Source organism: Anomaloglossus baeobatrachus, chromosome 2 (assembly GCF_048569485.1).
Source record: "Anomaloglossus baeobatrachus isolate aAnoBae1 chromosome 2, aAnoBae1.hap1, whole genome shotgun sequence".
Lineage (NCBI taxonomy): Eukaryota > Metazoa > Chordata > Amphibia > Anura > Aromobatidae > Anomaloglossus > Anomaloglossus baeobatrachus.
The window spans coordinates 511,752,522-511,770,005 of record NC_134354.1 but is presented as its reverse complement, the minus strand read 5'-3'; the positions used below and the strand labels follow the sequence as shown (position 1 = coordinate 511,770,005).

At 46.0% G+C, this 17,484-nt stretch overlaps 1 long non-coding RNA gene across 1 annotated transcript; it reads left to right on the top strand.

Annotated features, from left to right (window-relative positions):
• The first annotated feature begins 14,650 nt into the window (after positions 1 to 14,650).
• Positions 14,651 to 15,324, top strand: LOC142290330 (uncharacterized). The gene is made up of 3 exons (XR_012750267.1): positions 14,651 to 14,692; positions 14,776 to 14,886; positions 14,975 to 15,324. It is a non-coding gene; the product is annotated as an uncharacterized LOC142290330 (long non-coding RNA).
• Positions 15,325 to 17,484: the final 2,160 nt, after the last annotated feature.

Below are 17,484 nucleotides of genomic sequence, written 5' to 3'. Positions count from 1 at the left end.
GGCTCTCCACCACAAAGAGGGTACCTGGTCAGCACCAACTGTGGAGGCCGCCTCTACATCCTGCCAGAAGAGGCTGAAGGCGCGGATCCACCAGGCCAGGTATACCCTGAAACCACCAGCCCACGAAAGCCGCCTCTACATCCTGCCAGAAGTGGCTGAAGGCGCGGCCAACGGGAGAGGCAGATTGGAGGAAAGGTCTGGGGAAGTAGATGGCCCAGATCTGGTTACCAAAAGGACCGGTGACCTGCCTCCTGAAAGGGTTTGGGTGGGTTAACGGACTTGTGGGTGGAGGGTGGTGATGTATGGTACCTGGTGGTTTTAAATGTTTTACCATGTTTTAATGTTTTATGCATTTTAAAATGTTGTCTTGCAGCCCGAGGACGTGCTGGTGATAACTAAGGGGGAATGTGGCGCCCCTGACCTGGTCAGGCACCACTGAGTACTGCACCCATGCTGGGGACAGTACAATACAGGTAATCCAGAAGGCTGACCGAGGTGTGACTACACAGGCGCATAGTGATCAGGTCTCACACATGTACCTTTGGGAGGACCCCTGGGGATCCCAGGAGGGGGCAAAGCCTTCACCTCCACTGGAATAGTGGAGGGGGCCAAAAGCCTCCATCTCCACTCAAGGGGTGTGGTAAGAGAGCCTGGTTGCTAGGTGGCGTAGGCAAGAACAGGAGAGGAGGAGCAGTGAGCCGGTTTAGTGCAGAGTCCAGGGAACTCCGAGGAGAGCAGACCCCTGGGGCTGTTGCAGTCTAACAGCGCCCGCGCAGTGGCTACCGACGGGGGAGAACGGTCACCTAGGAGTGCTACCCGAAATCCATCTTCAGCTAAAGAGAGAGCACGGAGTGGGAAGTAAGGAGACTGCTAGGGAGTACCAGGCCCAAACGGGCGGCAGATCCCGGAGCGGGGATAGATCTACCTTTCCTCGCTAAACCTGCCGGTGTGGGGCCCTCAAAGCCCACACCACAACACCCAAAAGCCGCAGCTACGTAGCCACAGTTAGGGCCCATAGTTCACAGGAGGCAAGCAGCTGGAGTGATCTGGTCCAGGCGACAAGCAAACGGCAACCAAACGAAGGGGAGAGAGGCTTCAGCAACTTCCCTGGGTGACCCCCATAGGGACTAAAAGTCGGGGTTACCCCAAACCACCAAGGGCTAAGGAAGGCGAGTCGGTAGTCACCATCATCAGTCAGCCTGAAGGATACCTGGTTCCAGCCTGGTTCATCCCAGCTACGCCCGGGTTACTCACCCTGCCATCAACTGTGAGTAAAACCCCTGAAAGACATCCTGCTTGTGTGGAGTTATTATGCGCCTTGTGGTTCTACACACCTACACAGGGCCCTGGGGCTTGCCTCACTCTCAGGAGGCTATTACAACTAACTGCACCCACCATCAGCCCCAGGCATCCCTTAACCTGCAGTGGCGGTCCCCACTGACCGCAATTCTGAGAGTGGCGTCACGACAATCCTACAAGAAGGTTTCCTACCTGTGACCAGACTGAGCCAGTGGAGTCCCTGAAGGTAATGCACCGACACAGCGTTCTCGGGGCTTCACACCTCCTTCTAATTTTTCTCAGCCCATGCACTTAGTGCATAGGCATTATGAGTCTAGGAGTCCCACTACATAACCATATTTACTGAATGTGTATGAGGTCCTCATTTATAACTAATAAAGGGTCTAGCAGAGTCCCTCTTCATTCTGATTTTTGGCAGTCCTTGCATTGTCTGCAGAAGCATTGTGAGTTTCAGAGTCCCTCCTTCATAAATTAAACATGATGTCTTCAACCATGTCACACACATCACATGCTCACATAAGGAAGTAAAACATTAAAATTACATTTACTGGTGACTACCGGTGGGTATAGTTTTATTTCCCCCTCTACTATGTCATCTACTATAGTCATAGGTGACATGGAAATTTCGGTGAGAGATAGTCTGGCTATTAAGGGGTGGAGGAGGCTTTTTTTGTTCTCTTTTAAATTTTTCCTTATGTAGAAGTCATGATACAGGAAAGAATGTTTTTTAACATTGTTTCCTTTAAAATACATTTTATCTTTAGTTTTGCAGGTTTTATTGTCAGACCCTAAAAGAGGAGTAATACTCTGACAACATTGTTCCAGCAATGACATGGGAGTCAATGTGTCATGTTGTCTTCCCTATGCTGTTCCCATTCCATTTGAGCTTTGTTTACTTCAATTTCAGCGATTTTCCTGCCTCTCCAGCCCTCCTGTTATGGTCTTCCTGAAAAATGCTCAAGTTTCCCAGTGACTTACAATATACTGGGTTCTCAAGTCGAGCCTGTATGAGTGTCCGACCTGCTCAATTTGAGTACTAAGCACTCAAGCATTTCAGTGCTCACTCATCACTATTGGTTGCTCATACACCTGACTATAATCTTACAGGATACCTGACTTTGTTCAAGTGTACCTGGATGCTATTTTGAAGGTAAAGAGTAGATACATCAACTATTGGTTTGAATTAGATTTCTCTTTGGTTCATTCACTTTGCATTTGGTTAACTGATACAAATAAACTATTAACACCTCAATTTTTGAAATCTTAGTGATAACAAGAGACAGGTAGCAGCGGACAGCAGCGCTTCCTCCATCCTGAGTGGTGCTAGTGCACTCAGGATAGATAGTGTGCATCAAGCTTGATTGTGCAGCTATTGCTACTTTACCGATCAGTGCTGTGGACACTCAAAAAGTACTGTATATATATATATATAACAGTGCTCTGAAAAGTATTCATACCCTGTGAATTTTTTAAGTTATACCCACAAATGTAGATGAAGTTTTGGGGGATTTTATGTGACAAAGTAGCAAGTAGTTGTAAAGTGTAAAGGAATTAATACAAGGTTTTTAACTATTATAAAAGTATAAATCTGAACGTTATGACGTGCATTTGTATTAAGCCCCCTGTAGTCTGATACCACTAAATAAAATCCTGAGTTTAAGCCTCATTAAGTGCTTCCTGAAGTCACTTACCGTATTTTTCGGACTATAAGACGCACCGGACTATAAGACGCACCCTGGTTTTAGAGGAGGAAAATGGGAAAATAAAACTTTAAGCAAAAAATGTGGTCATGACACACTGTTATGGGGCGAGGATCTGCTGCTGACACTGTTATGGGGGTAATGTCCCCAAATTCTCTACTAAGGTACCCCATCCTGGTAATGATCCTCCTGCCTTGTATATGATCCTGCTATAAACCCCCATCCTGCTCCTATACCAGCATCCTGCTCATATTCCCCCATCCTGCTCATATACTTCCATCCTGTTCATATACCCCATCCTGTTCATATACCCCGATCCTATTGATATACCCCCATCCTATTGGTATACCCCCATCCATCCTGCTCATATTCCCCCAAACATCCTGTTCATATACTCCCATCCTGTTCATATACCCCCATCCTGTTCATATACCCCCATCCTGCCTGCTCATATACTCCCATCCTGTTCATATACCCCCATCCTGTTCATATACCCCCATCCTGCCTGCTCATATACTCCCATCCTGTTCATATACCCCATCCTGTTCATATATCCCCCATCCTGTTCATATACCCTCCATCCTGTTCATATACCCCCATCCTGTTCATATACCCCCCATCCTGTTCACATACCCCCCATCCTGTTCATATACCCCCATCCTGCCTGCTCATATACTCCCATCCTGCTATATGCCCCCATCGTACTCATATACCATCCTGGTATATGGCCTGTATCCTATAGCACAGAGAAAAAAATAAACGTTTATACTCACCTTTTCCTCACTCCCTCCAGCACCGATCATCTTCCTCTCTGCGCCACTGACCTGTGTGTGTGGAGCCGTTCCCCTGCTGCATCGCGATGTCTTCCTGTCTGTGCCGATCAGCTGACCAGCTCAGCACAGATCAGCTGACCGGCACAGACAGGAAGACATCGCGTGCAGCAGGGGGGCGGCTCCACACACGGGGACGGGTGAGTGTACTGATTCACTGCTCCCCACGCTGATGATGACACGCGGGGGGCAGTGAATACAGCCGCACATGATCACTCCAGGCTGTAATTGCCAGGGGTGATCATGCGGCCGGCTCTTTGCTATGCGCGCGTCCCCGCTCGTCCTCCCGCCCACCTGTCAGTGCCGGCTTCAGCGCTGAGAGATGGGCGGGAGGATGGGCGTGCATATGTAATGAGCGGGCCCACGTGGTCACGGCAGGCGCTGCTGCTGCCTGCTCGTGCCCCCGATGACCCACAGCACCCTCATTCCCAGCCGCAGCCCTATAGTCAGACCATAAGATGCACCCCCAACTTTCCCCCAACATTTGGGGGTAAAAAGTGTGTCTTATGGTCCGAAAAATACGGTAATTAGTGAATTGAGTCCACCTGTATGTAATAAATTCTCAATATAACTACAGCTGTTCTGTGAAGACCTCAGAGGTATGTTAGAGAACATTAGGGATCAAACAGCATCATGAAAACCAAGGAATACACCAGATAGGACAAGAATAAAGTTGTGGAAAAGAATAGCACAGGGTTAGGCTATAAGAAAAATCCCAAGCTCTGAACATCTCACTGTTCAATCCATCATACAAAAATGGAAGTATGGCACAACTACAAATCTCCCAAAGCATGGCCATCCAACTAAATTAATATCCCAAGCAAGGAGAGCACAAATTTGAGAAGCAGTCAAAAGGTCCATGGTCACTCTGGGGGAGCTGCAGAGATCCACAGCTCAGTTGGGAGAATCTGCCCACAGGACACTTATTAATCACATACTCCACAAATGTCATCTTTATGGAAGAGTGGTGAGAAGAAAGCTATTTTTTAAGCAAACCATAAGTAGTTCCATCTGCAGCTTGCAAAAAAGGGATGTAGGGGTCACAGCTAGCATGTAGAAGTTGCTCTGGTGAGACAACACCTAAGTAAACGTTTTTGGGCTAAATACAAAACATTTTGTGTGGTGGAAACCTAACATTTCACATCACTCAGAAAACCCCATTTCTACCATCAAACATGGTGGCGACAGGCAGCATCATGCTGTGGGGATGCTTTTATTCAGGAGTGACAGGGAAGCTGGTCAGAGTTGATCGGAAGATGGATGGAGCTAAATACAGGACAGTTCTGGAGGAAAACTTGTTAGAGACTGCAGAAACTTTTGACTGGGGAATAGGTTCACCTTCCAGCAGGACAATGATTAAGAACTATAAACATGCTGCTAAAGATACAATGGAATGGTGTAGATCAAAGCATATTCATGTGTTTGAATGTCCTAGTCAATGTCTAGACCTAAATCCCATTGGGACTTAAGGCCCCGTTACATGCAACGACATCGCTAGCGAGATATCGTTGGGGTCACGGAATTCGTAATGCATATCCGGCCTCGTTAGCGACGTCGCTGCGTGTGAAACGTACGAACGACCGCTAACGATCAAAAATACTCTCCTTATCGTTGATCGTTGACGCGTCGTTCTAATCCCAAATATCGTTGATGGTGCTGGATGCAAGTTGTTTGTCGTTCCTGAGGTAGCACACATCGCTACGTGTGACACCCCAGGAATGACGAACATCACCTTACCTGCATCCTCCGGCAACGAGGTGGGCGTCACTTTCTTTCGGCTGCTCTCTGCCCCTCTGCTTCTATTGGACGGCTGCCGTGTGACATCGCTGTGACGCCACACGAACCGCCCCCTTAGAAAGGAGGAGGTTGGCCAGCCACAGCGATGTCGCTAGGCAGGTAAGTCCCTGTGACGGTGACTAACGATATTGTGCGCCACGGGCGCGGGTGCTTTCAAGAGCGACATTGCTAGCGATGTTATTGCGTGTAAAACTCCCTTTAGTGGAAAGACTTGAAAAGACTTGATTTTCACAGATGCTCTCCATCCAATCTCACTGAGTTAAGGCCGCTTTACACGCAACAACGTATCTAATGATATGTCGCCGGGCTCACGGATTCCGTGACGCACATCTGGCGTCGTTAGCGACGTCATTGTGTGTAACAGCTCCGAGCGAGTGTTAACGATCAAAAATACTCACCTTATCGTTGATTGTTGACACGTCATTCATTTTCATAAAATCGTTGCTGTTGCAGGACGCAGGTGTTTCGTCGTTCCTGCGGCAGCACACATCACTATGTGTGACACTGCAGGAACGAGGGATATCACCGTACCTGCGGCCGCCCACAATGAGGAAGGAAGGAGGTGGGCGGGATGTTCGGCTCACTCATCTCCGCCCATTCCGCTTCTAATGGGAGGCGCTTAGTGGCGCCGCTGTGATGCCGCACGAACCACCCCCTTAGAAAGGAGGCAGTTCGCCAGCAACAGCGACGTCGCTAGGCAGGTAAGCCCGTGTGACGGGTCCTAACGATGTTGTGCGCCACGGGCAGCGATTTGCCCGTGACGCACAAACGACGGGGGTGGATACTTTCACCAGCGACATCGCTAGCGATATCGCTGCGTGTAAAGCCCCCTTTAGAGCTATTTTACAAACTAGAATGATCAAAAAGGTCAGCCTCTAGATTGGAAAAGTTGGTGCAGAAATTCCCCAAAACACCTGCAGCAGTAATTGTAGTGAAAGGTGGTACTACAAAGTATTGACTCGGGTGGGCTAAATATAAATGCATATCACAATTTTCAGATTTATATTTTTTTAATATTTAAAATACCATATATAATTTCCTTTACACTTCACAAATACTTTGTTGCTTCATGTTGGTATATAATATGATATCCCAAAAAAATACATTAAAGTTTGTGAGTGTAATTTGAAAAAATGTGGAAATATTCCTGATGTATGAATACATTTCTAGGCACTGTATAGATACCTATCACGCTTTTTTTTCTTTTTTTTTTCTATCCCCAGTGCCAAGAGAAAGTGCTGAGCTATAATTCTCACTGACTAAATTTAATTCAGTGTTTATTTATGGAATTGGCAGTGTAAAAAAATTTAATATATAAATATAGTTTTATTAGTCACATTGAGGTACGGTACTGATAAAGGTCAGGTCGCGTAATATATTATTCAAAACATGGTCTTACAAAAAACTTTTCTTGCAACTATCAGAAATTGAGAGAGCCTTCTTATGGCTTATCCTTAGCTTTAACCCCTTCACGACCGCGGGCAGTAAAATTTCATCCTATTTTAACGTGACTTAACGACCAGGGACATAATTTTACTGCCTAAAGTTCATTTGATTGCCGTGGCCATAGCAACGGTTTTCAAATGATGTCCCCTGCTGTTTCTTACAGCAGGGGACCGTTGCATCACCCCAGGGGGGGGCGGCATCGCCACCCCCCATCGACGATCGATGTGATTGGCTGTTCAAATCTGAACCGCCAACCACATCTTTCGCACTGATTTCGGTAAAAATAATGACGGAAATAGTGCGATACTGTGAGATCCGGCTATGAGATGCCGTAGCAGGTACAGCAGATCATAGGTGGATCTCAAACATGCCGCCCCCAGCCCCTGCAGCACTGATTGGAGCGATCGTGCTATGACGCGCAATCGCTCCAATCAGTGTGCAGTGGGGCGGTTTGATTTGCTGGTGGCCGCCCTCCCCAGGCCTGTGCTGGTCTGGGGACCCTCCCCCAACATGTCTGCAGTGTGCAGCACTGGCTGGTACTAGTGGTACCACGCCACCGCTGCTGCTGCCACTGCTGTCACGTGGAGCAGGAGCAGGAGCGGTGAGTATTGTGCTCACCTTGCAGCCCCTGCGCGCTCCTGTGATTGCTCCTGCGCGCTCCCGTAATGGCCCCTGCCCGTGCCCCCCTGCGATCTGCCCCCCGACATCCCGATCTGCCCCCCCGACATCCCGATCTGCCCCCCGACATCCCGATCTGCCCCCCCGACATCCCGATCTGCCCCCCCGACATCCCGATCTGCCCCCCAACATCCCGATCTGCCACCCGACATCCCGATCTGCCCCCCGACATCCCAATCTGGCCCCCGCCATCCCAATCTGCCCCCCGACATCCCAATCTGCCGGCCTCCCCCGTGATCTCTATTCTGCAGCTCCTCCGGTATCTCCCTCCTCCTCTGCTCTCCCCCTCTGCTCTCCCCCTCTCCCTCTGCTGTCCCCCCGACGTCCTCTTACCTGTCTTCACCGGATGGGTCCTCCGAGGCCTTCACTGGCCCGACCACATCTGCCTCCATCGCTGGGTCCTTCTTCCTGGGTCTTCTGCTGAGCTGTCCAACTTCCTGCCTGCTGCTCCTGTAAAGCTGTTCCTCCTGCTAATCCTCTGGGTACTGTGAGTATAACTTTTTTTTTTTCTTTTTTTTCCTCTATCCCCTGTCCATTTTTACACCCCATGCGTCCGTGCGTCCCGCCGAGCGCTGATCAGGGATGCAGATAACGTATCTGCATCCATGGTCAGTTTTCGGCGGGACTTTTTTTTCCCGTATCCCCGACGCTTTTTGTATCGCATCAGTCCGTGCGTCCCGCCGAGCGCTGATCAGGGATGCACATAATGGATCGGCATCCCTGCTCAATTTTTGGCGTGACAAAAAGCATCGGGGGTTCGGAAAAAAAAGTCACGCCAAAAATTGAGCAGGGATGCCGATCCGTTATGTGCATCCCTGATCAGCGCTCGGCGGGACGCACGGACTGATGCAATACAAAAAGCATCGGGGATACGGAAAAAAAAGTATCGCATCTGTCCGTGCGTCCCGCTGAGCGCGGATCAGCATCCCTGCTCAATTTTTGGCGTGACTTTTTTTTTTTTTCCGTATCCCCAGCACTTTTTGTATCTCATCCGACCGTGCCTCCTGCAGCGGCCGATCAGTGCACTGCGTCTGTGCGTTTGAAAAGTCAAATGGCGTTCCTTGTCTTCTGAGCCCCGCCATGCGCCCAAACAATTGATTTGTACCACATATGAGGTATCTGCGTACTCGGGAAAAATTGCACAATACGTTTTATGGTGCATTTTTTTCTGATACCGTTGTAAAAAGAAAAAAAAAAGCTACCTTGTTGCTGCAAAAATTAAAAAAAAAATTAAAAAAAAATAAATAATTTTCACGGTTCAATGTTATCAACTTTCAGTGGAGCCCCTGGGGTTACAAGGGGCTCACTAAACATCTAGATAAATTCCTTGAGGGGTTTAGTTCCAAAGTGGGGTAATTTGTGGGGGAGCTCCACTGTTTAGGCACCATAGGGAGGGTCTAAAAACGTGACATGGCATCCGCTAATGATTCCAACCAATTTTGCTGCCAAATGGTGCCCTTCTCTTCTGAGCCACGCCAGGCGGTCAACAATTACTTTCCACCACATGTGAGGTATCTGCGTACTCAGAAGAAATTGCACAATACGTTTTATGGTGCGTTTTTTCCTGATACCCTTGTGAAAAAAAAAGCTACCTGGTTCAAGTAACAGTTCTGTGGTAAAACAAAAGAAAATTGTATTCATGGCTCAACATTATCAACTTCTGTGGAGCCCCTTGGGGCTCACTAAACATCTAGATAAACTCCTTGAGGGGTCTAGTTTCCAAAATGGGGTCACTTGTGGGGGAGCTCCATTGTTTAGGCACCTCAGGGGGTCTCCAAACGTGACATGGTATCCGGTAATGATTCAAACAAATTTTGCTTTCAAATGGTGCTCCTTCTCTTCTGAGCCCCGCCATGCGCCCAAACAATTACTTTCCACCACATATGAGGTATCGTCGTACTCAGGAAAAAATGCACTATAAATTTCATGGTGTATTTTTTCCTGATACCCTTGTGGAAAAAAAAGCTACTTAGTTGAAGCAACAGTTTTGTGGTAAAAAAAAAATAAATTCTTTTCACAGCTCAACTTTATAAACTTCCGTGAAGCCCCCAGGTGTTCAAAGTGCTCACCAAACATCTAGAAAAATTATTTGAGGGCTCTAGTTTCCAAAATGGGGTCACTTGTGGGGGAGCACCATTGTTTAGGCACCTCAGGGGGTCTTCAAACCTGACATGGCGTCCGCTAATGAGTGCAGCTAATTTTGCGTTCAAAAATTCAAATGGCACTCCTTCCCTTTCGAGCTCTGCCGTGTGCCCAAACATTTGATTTCCACCACATATGAGGTATCTGCGTACTCAGGAGAAAATGGACAATACATTTTATGTTGCATTTTTTCCCGATACCCTTGTGAAAAAAAGCTACCTAGTTGAAGCAACAGTTTTGTGGTAAAAAATTTTTTTTTTCTTTTCACGGCTCAACGTTATAAACTTCTGTGAAGCCCCCAGGTGTTCAAAGTGCTCACCAAACATCTAGAAAAATTATTTGAGGGCTCTAGTTTCCAAAATGGGGTCACTTGTGGGGGAGCTCCATTGTTTAGGCACCTCAGGGGGTCTACAAACCCGACATGGCGTCCGCTAACGAGTGCAGCTAATTTTGCGTTCAAAAATTCAAATGGCGCTCCTTCCCTTTCGACCTCTGTCGTGCACCCAAACAATTGATTTTTACCCCATATGGGGTATCAGCGTACTCAGGAGAAAATGCACAATAAATTGTAGGGTGCACTTTCTCTTTTCTCCCTTGTGAAAATGAAAATTTTATGGCTAAAGTAACATTTTTGTGTTAAAAAGTAAAATTTTCATTTTTTCCTTCCACATTGCTTTGGTTCCTGTGAAGCACCTAAAGGGTTAATAAACTTCTTGGATGTGGTTTTGAGCAGTGTGAGGGGTGCAGTTTTTAGAATGGGGTCACTTTTGGGTATTTTCTGTCACCTCGGCCTCTCAAAGTCACTTCAAATGTGATGTGGTCCCTAAAAAAATTATTTTGTAAATTTTGTTGGAAAAATTAGAAATTGCTAATGAACTTTGACCCCTTCTAACTTCCTAACGAAAAAAAAATTTATTTCGAAAATTGCGCTGATGTAAAGTAGACAAGTGGGAAATGTTATTTCGTAACTATTTTGTGTGACATATCTCTCAGATTTATGGGCATAAATTTTCAAAGTTTGAAAATTGCAAAATTTTCAAAATTTTCGCACAATTTCCTAAATTTTCACAAATAAACGCAAAAAGTATCGGCCTAAATTTACAACTGACATGAAGTACAATATGTCACGAAAAAACAATGTCAGAATCGCCAGGATCCGTTGAAGCGTTCCAGAGTTATAACCTGTCAAAGTGAGACTGGTCAGTATTGCAAAAAATGGCCCAGTCATTAGGGTGTTTTAGTGGCCGGGGGTGAAGGGGTTAAAGAAAATGATGCCAATATCCTGTCAATTGATTGTCTGGAGGAACTCCATTTTGCTTTTTTTTACCTCCTAGGAGAACTTTATGGATATTATTGTTTTCTCATGCATAGAAAACTTCTGCAACTTTATTTTTTGTCCTAGTTAGGTTTACACAATAATTATTCATAACAATTAGGGTATGTTCACACGTTTTTTCTGCAGCAAAACCTGCTCTCTTGGCAGTAAAAAAAGCTGTTTCTAAAAAGCATGTTTTGCTACTTTTTTTGCAGAGTTTTTGTTGCATTTTTTTAGCTACATTTTTGGTGTGACATTTGTCTACAGTACATGTTGAAATAAAGTTAGTTTCATTCACCACAAAAGCAGCAAAAATGCAGCAAAAAATGCAGTTGCGTTTTTGCACTTTCCATTGTTTTCAATGGTGAAATAAAGCTGTAAAAATGCTCAAAGAATTGACATGCTTCTTCTTTTAAAAATGCAGCAGATTTCCATTTCAGTCAGGGAAAAATAAGCAAGTGTATGTGTCTATGTATATGTGCTTGAGATTAATGCAATCTCATAGCTTTTGCTGGAACAGTAAAAAGTAGCTATTAATTTGCATAGAACTCATAATATAGAGACGACTGGACCCGTGGAAGGTCGAGTTCATCAGGCTTTACCATTCTTTAGTTTAAAGTTTGGCTAGGGACTCGGACTTGATCCCAGACCCCGAACCTCATATATGTGTGATGCCCTGGAAAAAGAAAGGTAGTCACAGATAGGCACCCGCATAACACCTTCCCTCACCTAGGTAACATACAGCTTACCTGAAACCCTAGTCACCCCCCTTAGGGAAAGATGGACACACCAGTAGGTGGGACCAGGCAGTTGGGAAGGCCCACGTAGGGGTCTACTCCAAAATTATCCCCGGCACTCCAAGAAGAAAGAAAACAATGTCTGGGTATCTTTGATGTTTTTTATTGTGTAATAGTCTTATCTCAACGTTTCGGTCATCCCGTTGAGACCTATATTTCTCTGGTCTCCAATGACATGAATAGCATTTTGAAGGATATTGATAAGGGTCAGTATAAGATCAGACATAACAATACTCCTGAGGAAGACAAAGCCATCAGGGGACTCAAAGATAATAAAAGTATAGTAATTAAACCAGCCGACAAAGGGGGTTCTATTGTCATTCTTGACAAAACATATTATCTTTCCGAGATTTACAGGCAATTACGTGACAGCTCTACCTATTTGCCCGTTCCTAGAGACCCTACTTCTCAAATACGTGATCGGATCAGGGACATTGTGGATTACCACTTCTCACAAGGTACGATTGATAAGAGACTGGCTGAGTATCTTATCAAATCTAACCCCGTAACACCCGTCTTCTATGTTCTACCTAAGATCCACAAGAATTTACAGCAACCTCCCGGACGACCCATTGTAGCCTCCACCGAATCGATTCTTTCACCATTGGCCATTTCCTTGGATAAAATTCTCACACCACTAATTCCTGTGATACCGTCATACCTGAAGGACACGTCCGATTTTCTTTCTCACATCAGATCCTTCACTTCTCTGCCCCCCAACTGTCTTCTGGTAACATTTGATGTAGATAGTCTCTACACAAGCATAGCACACAGTGATGGCATCCAAGCCGTCAACTGGTTTTTGGAACTTTATGGGTCATTGTCCCCTCTACAACACTCATTTTGTCTTGACCTTCTGCAACTAGTATTGGGTAATAACTTCTTCCTCTTCGAGGATCAGTTTTATATGCAGCAACGTGGTACAGCAATGGGTTCTAACGTAGCGCCCCCGTACGCAAATATCTACATGGCGCATTTCGAGGATACATTTGTGTACAATCACTCACTTTGGAAACAACATGCCATTAGATGGAGGAGATATATTGATGACATTTTCGTAATTTGGCAAGGTGATCCTCTATCACTAGACACCTTTCATCAATATATCTCTTCCGCCCGTCCGGGACTTACCTTCACGGTACACAGCGATCCCTTCCAAATCAACTTTCTGGACACCCTCGTCATCTTATCCTCTGAAGGGACCATTACAACCGATCTATACGTCAAACCCACTGACAAAAACAGCCTCTTGCTGTATTCAAGCTGCCACCCTCCACACATCAAAAAATCACTACCCATTTCACAGCATAAGAGAGTGGAAAGGATCGTTTCTGACCCTCAGACACAATCATCTAGGTTTCGTGAGATGGGAGAGAAATTCCTCTCACGTGGCTACCCTTCCTCTGTGGCCTTTAACCGTACAACCCGTGCCCGCGATGATGGTGCCAATACCCCACGAATCCATTGTGTCCAGACATATCACCCTTTTGCGCCACTTTTTAAGGAGATCATTACAAGACATTGGCCATTGTTACAGAAGGCTTACCCTTCCATCAAGGAGTTCGGGAAGCTCCCGATTTTTTGTCACAAACGAGCGAGGAACTTGAGGGATAGTCTGATTAGAGCCGACATAGGGTCGTCCATTTCACCACGACAGACCTTCTTGGGACCACCCAAAACTGGTAATTTTCCATGTCTACACTGTCTTCAATGTAATAATCTTACCAAGGGCAATAAATTCACACATCCTCATACTGGCAAAAACTTTACTATTAGAGGGTACCATACTTGTGAGTCTTCTTATGTGGTGTACTTGATCAAGTGTCCTTGCGGTCTCGGATATGTTGGGGAGACTACCCAACATATCCGAGACCGCATAAGTAAACACAAATCAACCATTAGATGTAAGCAGCTTTTACTACCCATCCCCCATCACTTTGACACTTTCCATCACACAGTAGCCCAACTGAGATTCCAGGTCATTGAGCATGTTCCATTAATGCGCAGGGGCGGTGATAGGGTCCGCAGACTCAAAGAAAGAGAAGCATTCTGGATTTTCACACTGGGTACTCTGGAACCCCGTGGGTTGAACCGAGAATATGAGGTTCATCTGTGATACACTTAATACATTCAGGATCTGGTTGTGGTCCTCTTTGATTCCTGTCCATAGAAACCTCTCTATTTTTATGTTTCGTATGTTTTTGTGTGTTATCTACCCACATGTTCACAGCTATATAATACATAACATCATTATATGTAAGTGATTTTAGATTTAGATCCATGGCAAATTAAAAAGGTACTTGTTGTTGTTTGGTTTTTTTTTTCTCCCTGTCAGATGCCTACTAATCTGTTTTTCTTCCTTTTAGGCTCCTTTCACCACGTGATTTCTACACACCACTGGTTCACTCTTCTGTCCTAGCGGTCACATGAAAGGCACTTACTCCCTCACATCACGGAGGTCTGTATACCACTCCTCACCGTATAATGTAGCGACACACAGTGTCCAGCAGTCCACAGTGTGATATAGCGCCGCAGTACCAATTCTCACCACTACCGTCCCTATGCAAGACATAACAAAGGAGGAAGTCAGCTTCACCTGCAGCTGATCTTCTCATTTAACCCTGCATTTAAGACAGCATTAGTGCACAGACCAGCGCAGCAGCCAGCCACTTTCTCCACTGGACACAGGTCTGTATCACCCCATACATCGGGCTTCCCTAACATGACTTCCTCATTTCGCTCACCCATAATCTATGTCTCTACAACTATAGGTTCCCTTTGCTCCTCATGGGTCTTTTTGACCGTTCCATTTCCAAGCAACCCCCCTGGGAATAACCTACTGCACAGGGCATTGTCTTCACACAGGCTGTTTCATTTCAGAGGTACTGTTATTTGATTCACCCATTTTTGCTTATGGTTGAGAAATTGTTGGCATACCATTGCATTAACCTTTGTTTCTTATGTCATAAGTCCGCAACGAATATAGGACACTGATATTGGCAATCAGGATAACTCCTGCTATCCCACTACCACCTTTAACAAGGACTCCTATACAATTCCTCCTCACGGCTGTTTATAGATTGTGAGTAAGCGCGAGTCATTTCCTATGGAGGTTTTACCTCACCTTATGCTGCATATTTTGTGGAACTGCTTATTCAAAGAGATTTTTTTCTCTCTTATAGAATATTAACCTGCGCCATTATGGGCTATATGTTTTAAAGCAAGTATAGGAGACTTGCATTACCCACTGGATAACTTGTGCCAATTCCAGATCAGTTTCACTGGTTTCCGGATACATATTATATCTTGTACACCTTCCCACGCCGGTTGACAGGTAGTGAACATAGTATAATTATCCTTACATACACGTTTCTCCACTTACTGATATGTTCACTCCATCTTCCTCTATTAGGCTGTCTCCTCCCAGATGAGATTGGCGCTGTACCTATACGGTAGCCACTGAAACTCTTTATCTCTATTGGACAGGTACCTTTTCTTAAACATATCTTATACATCTCTCCTTACCCTGAGAACTTTTTTCCCCCCCTCTTCCCCTCCCTCCTCCCCTCTCCCCTTCCACAATCTTTTCTCTTCTTTTACATTTCACTCTTCTTTTACTTATATCTAGCTTTGACATGTGATCTTCTACCCTGGTAATATACCATTACATGATTTCCTTAAGACTTTGACTGGCTGACCCCGACTTTCAATCGTTTAGTCACAGGTACCCACAAATCACTCAATAGTCGTGTACATGTCATGATTCACTGCATGATTTTTAATACGATTATCCTGTTTTTTCACCTAGTGCTCACACGCACCAATCATTCTCTCCTTTTGAGTGGTGACTCGTATCGCTCCTTTTCGAGTAGTGTTCATATATTGACTCCTCTGCCTCATAGGTATGTGCATTTGTTCGTCTCTTCATACATATGCATGATAAACTTTCAGTTTGCACACAAATTTCTTCGGATGATGTCCTAATCTTCTCCCTGGGTATATATATGCTATCACCCCATATGTTTGTACTTTTTTCACCCTGCAACTGTAATGCGTGTTACATGTTCTTTTTTGTACATTGTATATAAGTGACCGGAGCTGTGTCTCCTGGTAATTATCTCTTGTGTTATGTATTAATTTTGTTTTTATGTTTTCTTTATAGTCTGATATATTCTCTTGATAAAGGTCAAGGTGTGACCGAAACGTTGAGATAAGACTATTACACAATAAAAAACATCAAAGATACCAAGACATTGTTTTCTTTCTTCTTGGAGTGCCGGGGATAATTTTGGAGTTGAGTTGATTGTTTCTCCAGAGCACCCGAATATATATAGTGAGCCAGGTCTATACGATTTATTTCACGTAGGGGTCTAGACAGCCCGGGGCGGGAAAATAAAGAGTGAATGTTCAGAGTTCAACTTGAGAGGACTGGAGCTGGGGCTAGGTGTAGTCCCAGCAGGAGGAGAAGCTCAAGTTGAACGGTGCCAGGGTTGGAGCCCTGGGGCCTTTGGCTAGGTGGCAGATGGTGCTCTTCAGCAGGAGATGGGAAGACGGCTCGGCAGATCCGAGGTGGACCGGGACAGGGTTGTAGCCCACCGGTACCGACACGGAGAACTGACCCGGAAACCGTAGCACAGAGGGGGTACACGGACCCTGAAGCCAGGACTGAAACCAGCGGCCTAGCTAATTAACCGATTGGCAGGATTATAGGTCCTGTTCCACCCAAAGACCCTAAAGAAGACAACAGCCCACCGATAGGGATAAGGCTACCGCCAGGGCCCATAGATCCCACGGGCCAGCGTCTGGGGGCACGGCTCCTTAGGCCACAGCCAGCCGGGAGCGGACTCCTGAGTTCCAGTCCAGGCAGTCCACCATACACAAAACAAGTGCAGAGGGAAAAGGACAGCGACCACCAGCTCGGGTGGGGTACCTAAATGCAACCGGCCGCGGCGGCCGGCCACCAGCACCTTAGTTTACCAAAAGAGTCGTGTGATTAATTTGCTGTGAGTAACCAAACATCCCCTCGCACGTCCAGGCGCACCGGCCCTTGCCATCGCTATACCCTGCACAAAGACACTGGGTCCCGGGGCAACCATTCCTACCCACGGAGGGGTTAACATGCAGCTGCCACTACATCTCCCCCGGGTGCCCCACAACAGCAGCGGTGGTGTCCCACTTCACCACACACCGTGGGTGGCGTCACAAACTTAATACGGCCAATCCCATACATCTACGTCTCCCTTTTATTCGGCGTGTCCGCGTGACACCCGGGTCTGGATGATCCCTCGAGCCACAGACACACACAGCAGGTCCGGATCCGAGCAGCGGCGGCTGCTGGCACAGGGGCGGCACATATGTCAATGGGGACCCGAACTTTTGTCCTGTAAAATGGCTGTAAAATGGCCAGTGAGGGCTAAGAGATGCAATATGGTAGCAATTGTCCTGCAAATATGTGGATTTGAAATAAATGTAAAAAAAAT